General features: G+C 46.6%; 1 protein-coding gene across 3 annotated transcripts in view; it reads right to left on the minus strand.

The window, feature by feature from the left end:
* ppcdc (phosphopantothenoylcysteine decarboxylase) overlaps nt 1-17,573 on the minus strand; it is a 109,480-nt gene that overhangs the window by 21,706 nt on the left and 70,201 nt on the right. The window contains exon 5 of one of the 3 annotated variants that reach the window (XR_015074360.1): nt 373-465. The exons of the other annotated variants lie outside the window; for them this stretch is intronic. The gene's annotated coding sequence lies outside the window, so the exon portion shown is untranslated. The remainder of the gene's footprint in view (nt 1-372; nt 466-17,573) is intronic. 3 annotated transcript variants of the gene reach the window in all.

Below are 17,573 nucleotides of genomic sequence, written 5' to 3' on the forward strand. Positions count from 1 at the left end.
TTGTTGAGCCCACCCAGCGGGCTCAGCAGGCCAATTAAGGGCCACCCGGCAACAGGTGACGTCACAGATTGATATTTCATCTGTCAAGACCTTTTGACAGATGAAATATCAGCGTTTCACAGCTGTTTGAAGCTGTCAAACACTGACAATCTGTATTCTAAGTTAATTCCTTCCTCTCAGGGTGATTTAGAGATCTCTCCGGAACAGAAAGCTGAATGCTGCAGATTTTGACAGCTCGCGGCCATTCTGCTTTCTGTGCCGGTGAGATGAGGGACTCCCGAGACCTGAAGGAAGGAAGGCTGTAAAGGTAAGTAAAACTTCTTTAAACACACCAAACACACTTACCTCTGCACTCATGCACCCATCACTCACCTGAACACCGGTCATCTCGACCCCTCCAAGTCCTTCAGCCCGACTGCCCGCCTCGCTAACTTGGCGTGGTTTGGAGCCGTCAGGAATCCCACACTTCAAGAATGAAAATAGGGATTAGGCTAAAAACTGCCTGTTAACTACTAATCCCCTTCCCGCCTCGGGGAGGCGGGTCCCAGTGCGGGGCGGGTACCCGCCTCCTTTGAAACTGGCATGGAGGCGGGTTGGGTGCGGGATGGGGTCGTGCCCCCCGATTTCAGGATTTTAACCCCCCACACGCCTCCAATCCCGCCTCCACGGCCCAATGAAAGTCCTGCCCTTTAAGTACTAATTTGTTTCACAAACAGTGAGCGGTGATGCCATAGCTAAAGAATTCGTTGGAAGGAGTTACTGTGCCAGACAGTGCGAGGGAGATGAATTACTGCTCATTGTTGAAGTGATCAGATCTGAAAAGCCGCAGGCTAGGAATGTAACTACTGGTGTGTGGCGGAGACTCAGCTCCCTTGCACAGGCAAGCACTGCAACTCCTCCAAGTGTTCTCCTGACAACATTATTGCCACTTAACTGAGTAACAATAAACAGGAATAAATCTAAAAGATCAATGCTAAATAATGAAGTTACTGGTCACCATAGTAATTTGTGACCATAACATTATTTTTTTAAGAGTTATAATGGGTTAGAAAGGAGTCCTGTACACATTGCAGAACTTAATTCCCTTACCCCTTTATCCACCACTTCTGTCCAATTAACGTCAGGGTGGTTGGGAGAAGGGAAGAGAGAGTTATGCGGGGAAGCTCGAGGGGAGCATAAACGCGGACGTGGACTGAATGGCCTGTTTGTGCTGTATATTTATGTATTTCTATGTAAAAGTGCCCCAGTCAAGGAAAGTAGATTTTGGTGTGCAACTAGATGGGGTAACTAGACTCAGTTAGTTAAGGAACAGTTACTGAGCCACATTGACTCATCAATAGCCAATCTGTCAAGTTTGCTGTATCCTGTGGTTAAAGCTATAATTAGCCTTTTGTGTCCCTGGGTTAAGGAAGAGATACAAATTGGCCAAGCTTCCTATTTGCTATACAGTGATCAAGAGTGACTGTGTGGACAGGATTGAACAATGCTTCCACTAGTCAAGTAACATGCCAACATCACATCTAGGTTAAAAATAACAACAGAGAATGTTGGAAAAACTCAGCAGGTCAGGCAACATCCGTGGAGAGAAATTTGAGTTGACGTTTCGGGTTGAAACCCTTCTTCAAAACTGGAAAGAAAATAAAAAGATCGAAGGCAAAGCTGCGATCGAACAAAAGAAGAAAAGGAGACAATAAAAGGTATTAGAAGCCAGATGAGATGGTGATGGGCCCGTGGAGACAAAAGGCAGCTGAGATTAGGTGTGAAGTGTACTGGCAGGATAAGGACAGCTGCCAGGTGAGAGAGAGAAACAAAAGGAAAGGAGAGGGGGAAAAGGAGGACCCAAAACAAAGGGGTGGAAAAAATTAAAAGGAAAAAAGTAATAGAGGCCGAGGTTATGATCTGAAATTATTGAACTCGATATTGAGTCCGGAAGGCTGCAAAGTGCCTAATCGGAATATGATTTGCTGTTCCTCGAGTTTACGTTGAGCTTCTGTGGAACAATACAAGAGGCCAAGGACGGTGAGGTCCGAGTGGGAATGGAGCGGTGAATTAAAATGACAGGCGACTGGAAGCTTGTGGATAAAGAATGAGAAAATACAGAGGACAGCTCGCAACTGTGGAACTATATTGTAGCAAGGCATCAACACCATCGGAAGGAGAAAACTGGTGGGTGGATTGTCAAATTAACTGATGGTAGAAAACCGTCTTAATAATAAAAAGAAAACAGTGCCCAACACACAAAGGATCCCAATGGTTAGGGGTAGATACTCGTTCGCAACGCTAGGGGCGCAAGAGACGATCCCATGAGCCTGAACAGGTAGGCCCAAGTCCCCTTCGAAATGGGGCCTTGGGCCTCATTTTAATAATCGGGGTGAGCTGCCAGCACCTCCAGAGGCAGCAGCTCGCCCGTGTGGCCCAATCCAATTCGGGCCACTTGCCTCACACCAGCAGTAGCCTGAAGCTAAATCCTTGGAGTAGGGAGGGGGATTGGGCTGAGGGGAGGGGAGAGAGGAGAACGGGAGGGGTGGCTGAGCGCAGGCCAGCAATGACCCGCCGTAGTGCGGTGGAGCCGCTCAGCGAGGACACATTTCTTCAGAGAGACGTTAAACAGGCTTCAGGCTCCTTCATTAACGTTTTCAAGGGGCCTAACGCCCATCCAAGATGAACGCCTGGGGTGCCTGAGTATTGTCCGAGACCAATATAGCGTGGATGTATTTCAGACATCCTTGGGACGCAGGACATAGCCCCCCCCAAAACTGACCCTTTTTGCCCCTGTTTTCCGCAACAAGGACCAATGTCTACCCCAGAATGTATGAAAAAAATGTTCTGCCTCATCCAGAACACTATCTCTGGTACAGTTTCATTGAGGGGGAGGGGTGCTGCCTAACCGCAGCGAGCGATCAAACGACAAATTCAAATGTTGCTTCAGTTAGTGATACGGTTACATATAATCAAATGATCTACTGGCTCGAGAGATTACTGCCATAAAAAGGAGAGATATTAAGGCTGTGGTTATACTGTAGCTGTCAGATTGGTAGTGACAGGGTCAGGTTTTAAGTCGGGTTCATCTTGTTTGCAATGCCTTGGTTGTGATACAGACACTCCCGTCCAGCAATGAATTCTGTGCAGAGCTGGTAAATTTTAAATGTAGAGAACTTCCACAAGGGGGGCATTGGAGAAGTCAAATCTGCAGGTAATAAAGGTGTGGATAAGGGTTTTGGTGGTAGTGGGCGGAGTTGGGGGAGGTAGCAATGTTAGGGAGGTGGAAGGTCTTGGTGATGGGACAGATATAGGATTCGAAGCTCATAGAAACATCGAAGATAGGAGCAGGAGTAGGCCATTCGGCCCCTCGAGCCCGCTCCGCCATTCAATGAGATCATGGCTGATCATTCAAACTCAGTACCCTGTCCCTGCTTTCTCCCCATTCCCCTTGATCCCTTTAGCCTTAAGAAATATATCCAACTCCTTCTTGAATATATTTAATGAATTGGCCTCTACTGCCTTCTGTGGTAGAGAATTCCACAGGTTCACCACTCTCTGGGTGAAGAAATTCCTCCTCATCTCTGTCCTAAATGGCTTACCCTTTATCCTTAGACTGTGACCCCTGGTTCTGGACTCCCCGACCATCGGGAACATCCTTCCTGCGTCTAGTCTGTCTAGTCCTGTTAGAATTTTATAAGTTTCGATGAGATCCCCTCTCATTCTTCTAAACTCCAGCGAGTACAAGCCCAATCGACCCAATCTCTCCTCATACGTCATTCCTGCCATCCCAGGTATCAGCCTGGTGAATCTTTGCTGAACTCCTTCCATGGCAAGAACATCCTTCCTCAGATAAGGCTCAGCTCCAGGTTAAACAGAATGCAGAGAATGCGTGTTACCAGAGAGATGGAATCAATAACGTGATGTTTTTGACCGGGGCTGAAAGTGAAGGCTTCGGTCTTCCGAAGTTCCATTGCAGGAAAGTCCAGCTCCTCCATAACCTAATGTAAAACAGGAAGTCTGACAGTATAGAGATGCTGAAATAAAAACAAAATGCTGGAAATACTCAGCGGGTCAGGCAGCATTTGTAGAGAGAGAAACAGAGTTAACGTTTCAGGTCGGTGACCCTTCGTCAGAACTGGACAAAGTTGGAGATGGAACAGGTTTTTAAGCAAGTGTAGGAGCAGGGAAAGGGGGGAGGGGAGGAAAGAACAAAAGGGAAGGTCTGTGATAGGGTGGAAGGCAGGAGAGATTAAGAGACAAAAGGGATGATTGGCATATTGGCATAGTGGTTAGCACTGTTGCCTCACAGCGCCAGGGACCCGGGTTCGAATCCGGCCTCGGGCGACTGTCTGTGTGGAGTTTGCACATTCTCCCCGTGTTTGCGTGGGTTTCCTCCGGTTGCTCCGGTTTCCTCCCACAGTCCAAAGATGTGCGGGTTAGGATGATTGGCTATGATAAATTGACCCTTAGTGTTAGGGGGATTAAATACATGGGGTTATGGGGATAGGGTGGGATATGTGTTGGTGTAGGGGTTACGGGGATCGGGTGGGATATGTGTCGGTGCAGGCTCGATGGGCCGAAATGGCCTCTATCTGCACTGTGGGGTTTCTGTGATTCTGTGATTCTGTGGTGCGAGGTAAAAGGAGATGGTAATGGGACAAGTTAAAAAACAAAAGATGGCTCTAGATGAAGTGTAAATGGCACTGGCAGAATGATCGACAGCTGCCATGTAAGAGAGAGAGAAAAAAAATGAAAAAAAAGATAGGGGCAGAGGTTATGGTTTGAATTGTTGAACTCGATGTTGAGTCCAGAAGGCTGTAAAGTGCCTAATCGAAAGATGAGGTGCTGTTCCTCGAGCTTACGTTGAGCTTCATCGGAACAGTGTAAGAAGACGAAGACAGAGCGGGAGTGGAGCGGAGAAGTAAAGTGACGGGCGACCGGAAGCTCGGGGTCACCCTTACGGACTGAACAGAGGTGTTCCGCAGAGCGGTCACCCAATCTGCGTTTGGTCTCCCCAGTGTAGAGGAGACCGCATCGTGAGCAGCGAATACAGTATACTAAATTGCAAGAAGTACAAGTAAATCGCTGTTTCACCTGGAAGGAGTGTTTGGGGCCCTGGATAGTGGGATGAGATGCTCATGGGATTAAGGAAAGTGGTAGAATTGGGCATAGCACATTGCGTGGAGGCTGACCTCATGCCTGCGGATTATGTCACCGTTGGGCTGTGTGTCACTACAGAGGAGGAGGGGTCAAGGATGGGTCCTTGGGGGGAAAAGAAAGACTTGCATTTATATAGCAACCTTCACGACCACTGGACATATCAAAACGCTTTACAGCCCAATGAAGTACTTTTGAAGTGTAGTCACTGTTGCAATGTTGGCAGCCAACTTGTGCACAGCAAGCTCCCACAAACAGCAATGTGATAATAGAAAAACATAGAAGATAGGAGCAGGAGTAGGCCATTCGGCCCCTCGAGCCTGCTCCGCCATTCAATGAGATCATGGCTGATCATCCAAATTCAGTACCCTATCCCTGCCTTCTCCCCATATCCCTTGATCCCTTTAGCCTTAAGATCAGGTAATCTGTTTTATTGTTGTTGATTGAGGGGTAAATATTGGCCAGGGAGAACTCCCCTGCTCTGCATCGAAATAGAGGCCATGGGATCTTTTACGGCCACCCGAGATAGCAGAGGGGGCCACGGTTTAACGTCTCATCCGAAAAACAGCACCTCCGACAGTGCAGCGCTCCCTCAGTACTGCACCGGCGTGTCAGCCTAGGTTTTTACAAAATGGCTTCACAAGGTACAGAATAGAAAACACAAAATGGCTTCCATAGATTAGTAATTACTAGTTCTGCTGAAAAAGCAGAACTCTCCAAATTAACAGATGACCTCATCTGTTAATTAGAACAAAGACCTTCAGAGGTACATACTGTAAGCCTCCCTATCTCTTTCACATAGCTAGATGAAGAGAGTCCTTGAGTCATGAATAAACCAGGATAGGGAGTCAAAGAAGAACAGGACTTATAGATTAGATAACCCTATCTCTAGGCATTTCTTTTTGTTCCAGCCCTTTTTGTCCTTGATTACATTTTTACTAACACTATATTTTTCTTGTAACTAATTATGATCTCAGACTTCGATCATGTGATTCTGCAGGCTTGCTTTAACTATAAATATGTTACCTTTTGCCTATGATCTTAGAAGTGGTCAGCGTAGCCATTGTCTACATGTCCGCTTCCCTTGTATACAAGAACTAATAAAGTCTTCCTTTGACGATACTTTGTGTTTAAAGAGTCTTACTCGGGAGTCGAGACTTCGACACTACCCGCTGAGCCACAGCTGACAGTCCAGGAGGTGACCACATGGGAGCTGGAGATGCCCTGGTTGTGTTGGGATAGGTAGGAGTGGAGCCATGGCAGGGGAGTTCCACTGAGGTGGATCACAGCGAAGAGGAGGAGGTGATGGCATGATTCACCATGGCGCGCGCGATGCAGCAGGGTGAAGGGCTGATAAAGTGCCACAGCCACAGTCATGGACAGCATCATTGGCGACTCTGTTCAAGACAGACTCGATGCTGTAGGCAGGCCATAATCCAAACTTGAAAGGGGAGCTGTGGGAGAGGTGAGCACGCAGCTGGGAGACGACATGTTCAAGGACCATGGGCAAAGAGGGATGGCTGGAGACTAGGTGGTACTTGCAGGAGATGGATGGGTCAAGGTTGGATTTTTAAGGGGGGTGGGGGGGCGGGGAGGGGGGCTAATGATGGCAGTTTTGAAAGGAAGAGAGACAGTTCCCGAAAAGAGAGAGTCATTAATAATGCAAGTGAGCACTGGTCAATAGAGTTATAGGGCTGGATTTTCATTCAGAAGTCAGGTTGGAGGCGTGACTACAACTTTCGGGGTTGTAGTCCCACCTCCATCGAAATGCGGCCAATCCACGCGATTTTCACTTGATTGACCTTGTTGAGCCCACCCAGCGGGCTCAGCAGGTCAATTAAGGGCCACCCGGCAACAGGTGACGTCACAGACTGAAATTTCATCTGTCAAGACGCTTTGACAGATGAAATATCAGCGTTTCACAGCTGTTTGAAGCTGTCAAACACTGACAGTCTTACTTCTAACATGAGTCCTTCTCCACAGACTCAGTTAGAAATCTCTCCTGCACAGAAAGCTGAAGGCTGTCACTTTTGACAGTTCGCAGCCATTCTGCTTTCTGTGCCGGTGAGATGAGGGACTCCCCGAAGCTAAAGGAAGGAAGGTTGAAAAGGTAAGAAAATGTATGTAAAACTTATTTAATCACTTTAGACACACCAAACACACTTACCTTTGCACTCATGCACACATCACTCACCTGAACATCGACATCTCGACCTCTCCAAGTCCTTCAACCCGACGGCCCGACTCCTCCCTTGGCGTGGTTTGGAGCCATCGGGATTCCCACAGTTCAAGCTTTAAAATAGGGATTAGGCTAAAAACTGCCTGTTAACTACCTGTTAACAGGCAGTTAATTGGCACTAATCCCTTCCCGCCTCGGGTAGGCGGGTCCCAGTGCGGGGCGGGTACTCGCCTCCTTTGAAATTGGCATGGAGGCGGGTTGGGGGCGGGATGGGGTCGGGACCCCCGATTTCAGGAATTTAACCCCCCGCACGCCTCCAAACCTGACTCCACGGCCCAATGAAAATCGAGCCCATAACGTTAGAAATTTGTGTGCATCATACAACAACCCCAGAGCAAGATAGTCCACTCTTACAGTGTCTGCTGTACGTACCTATCTACTGTAGACTTGTGCAGATCACAAGCAGTTATTAGATTAGGGAGATTAAACAAGGGAGAAACCAATTTAAAATTTACAATTCTATATAAATAGCTAATGTAAAGCTTGCATCCAACTGTGTAACAAATATGCAACCTTTTCTTATTCCAACTTTTTTTTAAAATTAGCTCAATCCTGCCCAGGCACGGCAGCAAATAAATCAATTTTCCAATTAGAAAGCATTCAATACCGATAATGAAAAGCAAAGACGAGCAAAACAATCTTGTATCACATTTAGACTTGTTCCGTGCCTGAATCTTGATCAGTATTTGCTTGAATACTGCCCAAGGTTTACACGGCACTCCCTCTCTCTATAAGGGGCATGAGATAGTTCCTGTCCAACAAACTGCCATCAGCTTTGTAGGATTCACAAAAATCCATGAAATACAGTATACGGGTAGGGCCCCTGAAGTGGCCACATTGTGAGAACACAGAATGGAGTTGACAGTTCTCATGGCCCAGTTCAAAAGGACACACACACAGTACCTAACAGCAGTCTGAGTCATCATCGATTAGAAGAATCCAGAACCTTACTGTTTTTGATATTGTAATGTGGTTACAGCAGTAAACAAAACTATTAGCACCTGAAGGTGCACTAATCGCTGGCAGAGCGGTAACCGATCTCAGAAACCGCTGAGCACACACAAACGGAGGGACACTAAACGGATTCCCATTATGGCAAAGCGGTAACCGATCTCAGAAACTGCTGAGCACACACAAACGAAGGGACACTAAACGGATTCCCATTATGGCAAAGCGGTAACCGATCTCAGAAACCGCTGAGCACACACAAACGGAGGGACACTAATCGGATTCCCATTAGTTCGATTTGCGAGCAGTTAAAATTAATGTGCTTGCTTTTGTTAAAGCAACCTTAACAAAGGAAAACGGTTGATTTGGCGCCAAGATTAGGGCCAGAAAAGATTATAACCGTTCAGGTAAATCGTCAGCAAGTCAGTCTAAGATTCGACCAGAGTAAGGAAGACTCCTCCGGAGACGGTTCACACCGTGAAGTCCAAGTCCAGTTACCATCAGGAGTTCGAGGACCGTGCGGAACAGAAAACGGCTCGAGGATTTCGGAGGACTTCCAAAGTTTGTACAGGAGAGCGAGTCCAGGAGCCGGTCCCATAAGGAAGGTCGGAAATTCCAGACGTAACAAGAAGTACCAAGGTCCAGAAGGGTTTTGAAATTCTGGTGAGCATAAAGGCCCAACTCTACCTAACTGACATAATTGAGGTATATTCAGTAACGGGAGGGTTTGTAATGTTAAGGGTATTTGTAAGTTAGGAGTGTGATTTATCCCTCGATGTGTCCGTGCGCTTCCCTCACCCCCGCTTTTAGCTTATCGCTATTTTAGAACTGTTTATATGCTTTAAAGTTATTTTTCTCAGTGTATAATTTAGTCCTCTGTGAGAAACGTTACTTTTCGTCTGCATTTATTCTTGCCATTTTTCTCTGTGTACATTCTCTTTCAAAAATAAAGATCGTTTTGATTTAAAACTCAATCTGTCTCATCTGACCATTTGTCTTCCGAGTCACGAGTTGGGCCAACACACAAAGGTTGTCTGGCAATAAGCCCAGTGTCTAGAACCGTGAGGGGGGAGCGCTTCGAAACCGCTCACGAGTAGTGCGAAAATCAAAACCGATTTAGCACACCATAAGCTCGTTAAAACGACCCCTTACAGCTTCCAAAATCCTGCTAAAGTAGTTCAAGGATGGATGCGTGACATTGTTGTTAGTGGGCTACCGAGTGATAAAAAGGCAGATTTGATGGCAAATTGAATCAGTAAGAGCCTGAATTTCACACTAAATGCGCTCCTATAATAATGCTAGACATGTTTGGCTTTAGCGTTTGGGGTTTTACTACTCACTTTATGGCTAGCGCAGAAAGAAATCTGGGATGATATTGTAACAGAATTTGACAGGAGTCTTATTTATGTGTCAGCTGGGTCATTAAATACATTTAAGGTGGAGAGAGACAGATTTTTGCAAGATAAGGGAGTGAACGGTTGTGGGGAGTGGACAGGGAAGTGGCTTTGAGCCCAAGACCAGCCATGATCTTATTGAATGGCGGAGCAGGCTCGAGAGGCCAAGTGGCCTATTCTTGCTCCTATTTCCTATGTTCTTATGTAGCTGTGGCAGCATGCTCGCCTCCGAGTCAGAAGGTCGTGGGTTTAAGTCACACTTCAGGGCACCAAATCAAGGGCTGACACTCCAGTGCAGTGCTGAAGGAGTGCAGCACTGTCAGAGGTGCCGTCTTTCAGATGAGACGTTAAACCGAGGCCCCGTCTGCCCTCTCAGGTGGCCATAAAAGATCCCATTGCCCTATTCGGAAAGCAGGGGAGTTCTTTCCGATGTCCTGGCCAATATTTATCCTTCAACCAACACCTGGTCATTATCACACTGCTGTTTGTGGGATCTTGCTGTGTGCATATTTGCTGCAACACAACAGGGACTACACTTCAGAAAGTGCTTAATTGGCCGTAAAGCGTGCTAGAACATCCCAGCGCTATATAAATACATGTCTTTCTTTCTTACTTTAGCATATATTAAGACAGCCTTTTACACAATCAATCATAGGGTAGCATTCATCTCAAACTAGGAAACCAGTGAGCAGTTTTGTACTACAAATCTTACTGAATGGATTGATTTTATGTTTCTCCTCAGAGATCTTGGAATTAATTGTCCTGACTGAATGGGCAGTTACTTTTTCTTATCTATGCAGTGTATTAATCACTTGCTATCAACATGTACCAAGAATAATGCATGCTGATGACAGTTTTAGATTATTATATCAGTCCATGCAACATCAGAAATGTTATCTTCAAAATTGAACTTCATTTCCAAATGGGTTTTCAGTTTGACAAACAGTTGGGGTGGGAGATGATATCCCCTGAATGCGATGGCAGTGCTCTACTCTTGCTCCTAAGCGTCTTTTGTAATATCTTAGTGTCAGTCGTGGCTCAGTGGGTAGCACTCTCTCGCCTCTGAGTCAGAAGGTTGTGGGTTCAAGTCCCACTCCAGAGGCTTGAACACACAATCCGGGCTGCCATTCCAGCCCAGTACTGAGGGAGCGCTTCACTGTCGGGGGTGCCGTCTGTCGGATGAGACGTTAAACTTGACGGTAAAGATCTGCCCTCTCAGGTGGAATGTAAAGCCAGCGAGAGGAGGCTCCGTGGCATGCTCCTCCTGCACTATGTGGGAAATCAGGGACCCTGCTGACCATGTGTGCGGGAAGTGTATCCAGCTGCAGCTACTGACAGACCGCATTGCGGCGCTGGAGCTGCAAATGGATAAATACTGGAGCATTCACGATGCTGAGCACATCATGGATAACACGTTTAGGGAGTTGGTCACACCACAGGTAAAGGCTGCACAGGCAGGAAGGGAATGGGTGACCACCAGGCAGAATAGTAGGCAGTTTAGAAGAATGAGAGGGGATCTCATTGAAACTTATAAAATTCTAACAGGACGAGACAGACTAGATGCAGGAAGGATGTTCCTGATGGCGGGGGAGTCCAGAACCAGGGGTCACAGTCTAAGGATAAGGGGTAAGCCATTTAGGTCAGAGATGAGGAGAAATTTCTTCACCCAGAGAGTGGTGAACCTGTGGAATTCTCTACCACAGAAGGCAGTTGAGGCCAATTCATTAAATATATTCAAGAAGGAGTTAGATATATTTCTTAAGGTTAACGGGATCAAGGGATATGGGGAGAAAGCAGGGACAGGGTACTGGATTTGGATGATCAGCCATGATCTGATTAAATGGCGGAACAGGCTCGAGGGGCCGAATGGCCTACTCCTGCTCCTATCTTCTATGTTTCTAAAAGGTCCCATGGCACCATTTCAAAGAAGAGCAGGGGGGTGTTCTCCCGCTGTCCTGACCAATATTTATCCCTCAGCCAACACCTAAAACAGATTATCTGCTCATTTATTTCATTGCTGTTTGTGGGACCTTGCTGTGCGTATATTGGCTGCTGTCTTTCCTACCTTACAACAGTGACTACACTTCAGAAGTAGTGCAATTGGTTGTAATGCATTTTGGGACGTCCTGAGGTTGTGAAAAGTGCTATATAAGTGCAAGTTCTTTCTTTTCTTTTGTGTGTCATATTTATTTACTGCATACCTGCTTGGTTTACACAGAGAGTACCTGGCCATGGAAGGTCACACGTTTGATCCCTGGGCTGTGTTGAGTTAGCTGCTCTCAGCAAGGGGCAGTGGTAGGGGGCCTATAATTGGGTTAGAGAGGGAAATAAATCAGCCAGGCTCGCAGTTCTGGGTTGCACTCCAGCAATCCCTCGCTGTGGATGTCAAATGGAGACCTGACAGGGCTCAAGCTACGGCCCAGTCCTCGGGTCCAATAGACGGCTGGCACTCTCCATTACGGCCAACCTCTGAATGAAGACTAGCTGGGGGCAAGGCAGTGGAGGTCACCTGGATCTCGTGGATGGGTACCACAGCAAAGATGTCTCGGGTGAGGGAACAGATGGAGAAAAGTGGCAAGGAAAAACGGTCGGAGAAAAAAAAATGGAATTTCTTCCTTGTTTGCGCACATTAATGCATGCCTGTACCCGAGGTGCTGGCACTGCCAAATAGGGGCCTAGAAATCCGATCAGGCCCGAAAATGGGCGGTGCCACTGCGGGGGGGGGGGGGGGTGGGGAGGTTTGGTTACGCCCGTAAAAAGATCGCAGGCGGCACCGTTATTTTGGTGCTGCCTGCTGATTTGAATGATTGGAGCGCACAGCCTAGCGTGGAATCCGCTGCTTCAGGCTGCGAGCGCAGCAGGAGGCCCAAGGTAGTGTGGCCGTAGCGTCCCTGGAGCGAGGCAAGAAGGCTGTCATTTTAGATAGCAGTCTCGGGCCCTTAAAGGGGAACGGCCTTCTAAAATTTTAAAAAATCATTTAAAAATAGGCAGTTTTTTTTAGCCCTGAGAGCTCAACTGCCTTCTGGAAAAAAAAGTTAAAATAATTCAAAAATGGCAGTCTTCAGCTCTTAAAGCTGAACTGCCTTCTGCACGTAAAAAAAAATGGTAAAAGTGCTTCAGCACTAACCCAAATGGCTGCAGTGTGCACCATCTACAAGATGCACTGCAGCAACTTGCCAAGGCTTCTTCGACAGCACCTCCCAAACCCACGACCTCCGCCACCTAGAAGGGCAAGGGCAGCAGACGCATGGAAATGCCACCACCTCCAAGTTCCCCTCCAAGTCACACACCATCCTGACTTGGAAATATATCGCCGTTCCTTCATAGTCACTGGGTCAAAATCCTGGAACTCCCTCCCGAACAGCACTGTGGGAGTACCTTCACCACGCGGACTGCAGCAGTTCAAGAAGTCGGCTCACCACCACCTTCTCAAGGGCAATTGGGAATGGGCAATAAATGCTGGCCTTGCCAACGACACCCACATCCCAGGAACGAATAAAGAAAAACTGCCTATGTAAACGCATCATGCTGTAATTACACCCTCCCACCAGTGGTGGTGCAGTCTCACCGCGCCAGCTTCTCAGCATGTACTGCAGAAAAACACCTGTACTCCACTTCCCAAATTACCATACGTTTGCTGTTTAGCTATTAAAAATCTAATCAAGTATTATATTAAAACAAAGATAAAATATGCCTTCAAAATGGGAACTGAATATGGGCATGTTTTATATTATACTAGCTGGGGGGAGCCTGGCTTTGCCAGGGCTGTTTTGGGGCGGGCGGTTTAAATCGAGTCCCAGGCTTTAGGGCCCTGTCTGTGTCCCTTTGTGAATGTGCTGCCGGGCAACATTTCTACCTTTTAATACCTTGAAAGATGAAAGTGAAAGTACTTATAAAACGTTTTTGGTAAATCTTATGTTATTTTTAAAAGAGAAACTAACTTTTTCAAAGCTGGATAAGGAGAGTAGTTTGAGCTGCAAGCAGTGAAAGAATGGCTGGCAGATCCCTGAGATGAAAATGATTAGTCCCGCCCACACACATACTTAATACCTTGAAAGATGAAAGTGAAAGTACTTATAAAACGTTTTTGGTAAATCTTATGTTATTTTTAAAAGAGATACTAACTTTCAAAGTAGTTTGAGCTGGAAGCTGAAGTAATGGCAGTGAAACAATGGCTGCCAGATCCCCGAGATGAAAACGATTAGTCCCGCCCACACACACACACACCGATTGGCCAACCATCAGGGGACCGTACTGTAGGATTGGTCAATCGTGATGGCACAGGATTGGTCGAACCTTGACGTCAGTCAATCAATGCTAGCAGATAATGAGTTTAATTTTGAAGGTTTTTTGCATAAGGCGCGAACAATTTTCGTCCGACCGAAAAGTAAATACGCTTACCAGCGTCCCGGAAGCGTAAGCTTTCTTCGGAGGTAACGCGCGCGTAGGTACGCGGTATAAGTTTCGAGCGCATAGCCGGACAGACGCACACCCGAGGACAGACAGACAGAAGGACAGACAGACAGATCGACCGCTTTATATATATAGATATTTACCTGTAACTCATTAAAATCTTAAGTTTGTATGCAAGTCCAATTGTCCACACACTCTAGCCTGCTTCACCTGAAGACTACATTTGTGTCGACTCCCCATATACAGTGCCTCAGTACTGTAATATAAATGAAACCTTGTTCTCAAGCGCGCCAACCTTGCTTTCTTTCCTCATTACAGAAAACTTTGGTTTATCCGCAGGTTGTATGTCTGGAATGCTCGATCTAACGGCAAAAAATCAGGAGCCGTTTTCTGTAAGTTTTTTTTAGATCTCGTTCTTTTTTTTCCCCCAGTCAGGCACTGCAAGGTCTGTAGCTATAGCAACAGCTTCAGCTAGAGACGCTTGCAGCTGCAGCCGACTCTGTAGAAGCTGTTGCTAAGCAACAGTGTTTGTTGTCAGATACGGAGATGAAAACCTCCGTATGCTTCAACATTAACTGTGTATGTCCGGCAGTTTTGATAGATCGGCAACACGCCGGTCTCGTCGGTGCCGGATATCACAAAGTTTCCTGTATTAAAAGAGAGGTGCATATACTGTGTACTAGGATCGCTGCAATATTCACTGTGATCCTCTGTAATATCTCAGTCAAATAGGGAAATTTAAGGACCGGATAAAAATATATCTTTGTATTTGTGAATTCTTTGCTATCAGTTGTCAGTAAGAAAGACTTGCATTTATATAGCGCCTTTCATGACCTCAGGACGTCCCAAAGCGCTTTACAGCCAATGAAGCACTTTTTGAAATGTAGTCACTGTTGTAATGTAGGAAACACGGCAGCCAATTTTCCCACAGCAAACTCCCACAAACAACAATGTGATAATGACCAGATAATCTGCTTTTTTAGCAATGTTGGTTGAGGGATAAATATTGGCCCAGGACACTGGGGAGAACTCCCCCTGCCCTTCTTCGAAATAGTGCCATCTTTTATGTCCACCTGAGGGGGAAGACGGGGCCTCGGTTGTTTAGCGTCTCATCTGAAAGACGGCACCTCCAACAGTGCAGCGCTCCGTCAGTACTGCACTGGGCGTGTCAGCCTTGTGGCTCAAGTCTTCTGACTCAGAGGCGAGAGTGCTACCCACTGAGCCCAGGCTGACACCTAGGGCTCGAATTTATCCAGTGTCAGAACTCTGGCTATGTGCTGTCACTAAGCTACAGGGCAAATAACACCCCACATCTTGTACATCAATAAAAAATTCAATTTCAACAGTCTGAAAGGCAGAAAACCTGCACCGTACGATGGTCGAGATTAAGAAAAGAAAGAGAATGCTGGAAATCTGAAATAAAAATGCCAAATGCTGGAAATGCATTGAAAATCGATCAACGTCCGACATGGGGGCTAATGTTACAGATGTGACCCACCTGCTGGGCATTTTCTGTTTGAAAGATTGCACAATTGAAAGAATGGAACAATAATACCATCTGATGTTACTATACAAGAGTCTTCCCCAACCCTGCTCCTTCTAGAAATTAGCAGTACTCCCCCTTACCCTTCCCTGAGACAGTAGACATTGGCCCAGTAATTCCGGGCCCAACGCGTGAGTAAGGACGGGGTACTCACGTGTGGGCCCGGAGGAATTGCCGGTTTTCAGCATGCACAGCGCATGCGCTGAAAACCGGCATTTCCTGTCCTCTGACCCAAGGGGTTAAGAGGCTGAACGCGTGCGCGGTATCGGGCAGCGCGTGCGACTTGGATTTCCTCTATTTTTAGAGAGTTGCGCATGTGTAAAGGCCTCCAGTATTTACGTATTGAAAAACCACACGTAAGGACTTAGTTTTACAGGTAAGTGGTCTATTAATACAATTGAGAATTTTTTTTCCCCACAGGTTTGTTATTTTTAAAGAATTTACAGTAAGTTTAGTTTTAGCCCCGATTTTTTATATAATTTTTTTTTTCAAATTTTAAAATTATTGTTTAAAATAGTTTTTCAGAGTTCTTTATGGTTCATTTAAGTAGTGCAATGTTTTTTTAAATTTTCTTTCAAGTTTAAGTAGTGTTTTGGGGCCCGGAGTTTTCATGAGTTTGACAGCTCTTACTGTCAAACTCATGAATGAACTTTTGCAACCTCCCATTGGTTGCCCTGTGCTCACGTGATCCCAGCCGGTTCATCGCACTAAGTACGCCGCTGGGTCACGCACGTACTTAGTGAGTGGGCCAGTGAGAGGAAATGCAATGCGGGCCAGGATTAAAATGTCAGCGCGCCGGGTAAGTGCACATCAGGGGCTTGCACGCGCGGCAAGCTCCCGTTCCTAACTTCAGGGCCATTGTAGAACAGTATTAGGAGGGAGGGCCAAGCCAGCCTCTCTAGTGCTTTGAAACAATGATTTTTCTACAGTGACACTGAAGTGCAAGGGAAGTTGGGATAGTGCAACACCTGCCCTTTCACCACCTCCCTTCCCACTGTCCAGGGCCCCAAACACTCCTTTCCAGGTGAAACAAGCGATTTACTTGTACTTCATGCAATCTAGTATACTGTATTCGCTGCTCACGATGCGGTCTCCTCTACAGTGGGGAGACCAAACGCAGATTGGGTGACCACTTTGCGGAACACCTCCCTTCACTTTGTAAGCGTGACCCCGAGCTTCCGGTCGCCTGTCACTTTAATCCTCCGCTCCTCTCCCGCTCCGACCTCGGCCTCTTACGCTGTTCCAATGAAGCCCAAAGTAAGCTCGAGGAACAGCACCTCATCTTTAGATTTGGCACTTTACAGTCTTCTGGACTCAACATCGAGTTCAACAGTTTCAGACCATAACCTCTGCCCCCATTTTTGCCGATGGCAGCTGTTGATGATTCTGCTATTCCCATTTACACCTCTTCTAGACCCATCTCTTGTTTCTTTACTTGTCCCATTACCATCTCCTTTTGCCTCACACCATCATCCCTTTTGTCATTTAATCTCTCCTGTCTTCCACCCTATCACAGACCTTCCCTTTTGTTCTTTCCGCCCCTGCACTCCCCTTTCCCTGCCTCTGTACTTGCTTAAAGCCTGTTATATCGCTAACATTTTCCAATTCTGACGAAAGATCAGCGACCTGAAACGTTAACTCTGTTTCTCTCTCCACAGATGCTGCCTGACCTGCTGAGTGTTTCCAGCATTTTCTGTTTTATTAACCCAGTGACACTTCCAAATACCATTCTCGCTGGGACCGTGACAGTATGGATTAGTGCTCTCATCCCAAAGCAGAGAGAGATTGAGGCAACTCCAAATAGAAACTGGGGTAACAGGTTTGAAAACCACTTTCGGCTTAGTCATATAATAGGAACGCATTTAAAACCCTAATCTATCAAGCTTCCCCTAATGGC

Source organism: Somniosus microcephalus, chromosome 32 (genome assembly GCF_052327205.1).
Source record: "Somniosus microcephalus isolate GS21.2 chromosome 32, FLI_Smic_1.0, whole genome shotgun sequence".
In the NCBI taxonomy this organism is placed as follows: domain Eukaryota; kingdom Metazoa; phylum Chordata; class Chondrichthyes; order Squaliformes; family Somniosidae; genus Somniosus; species Somniosus microcephalus.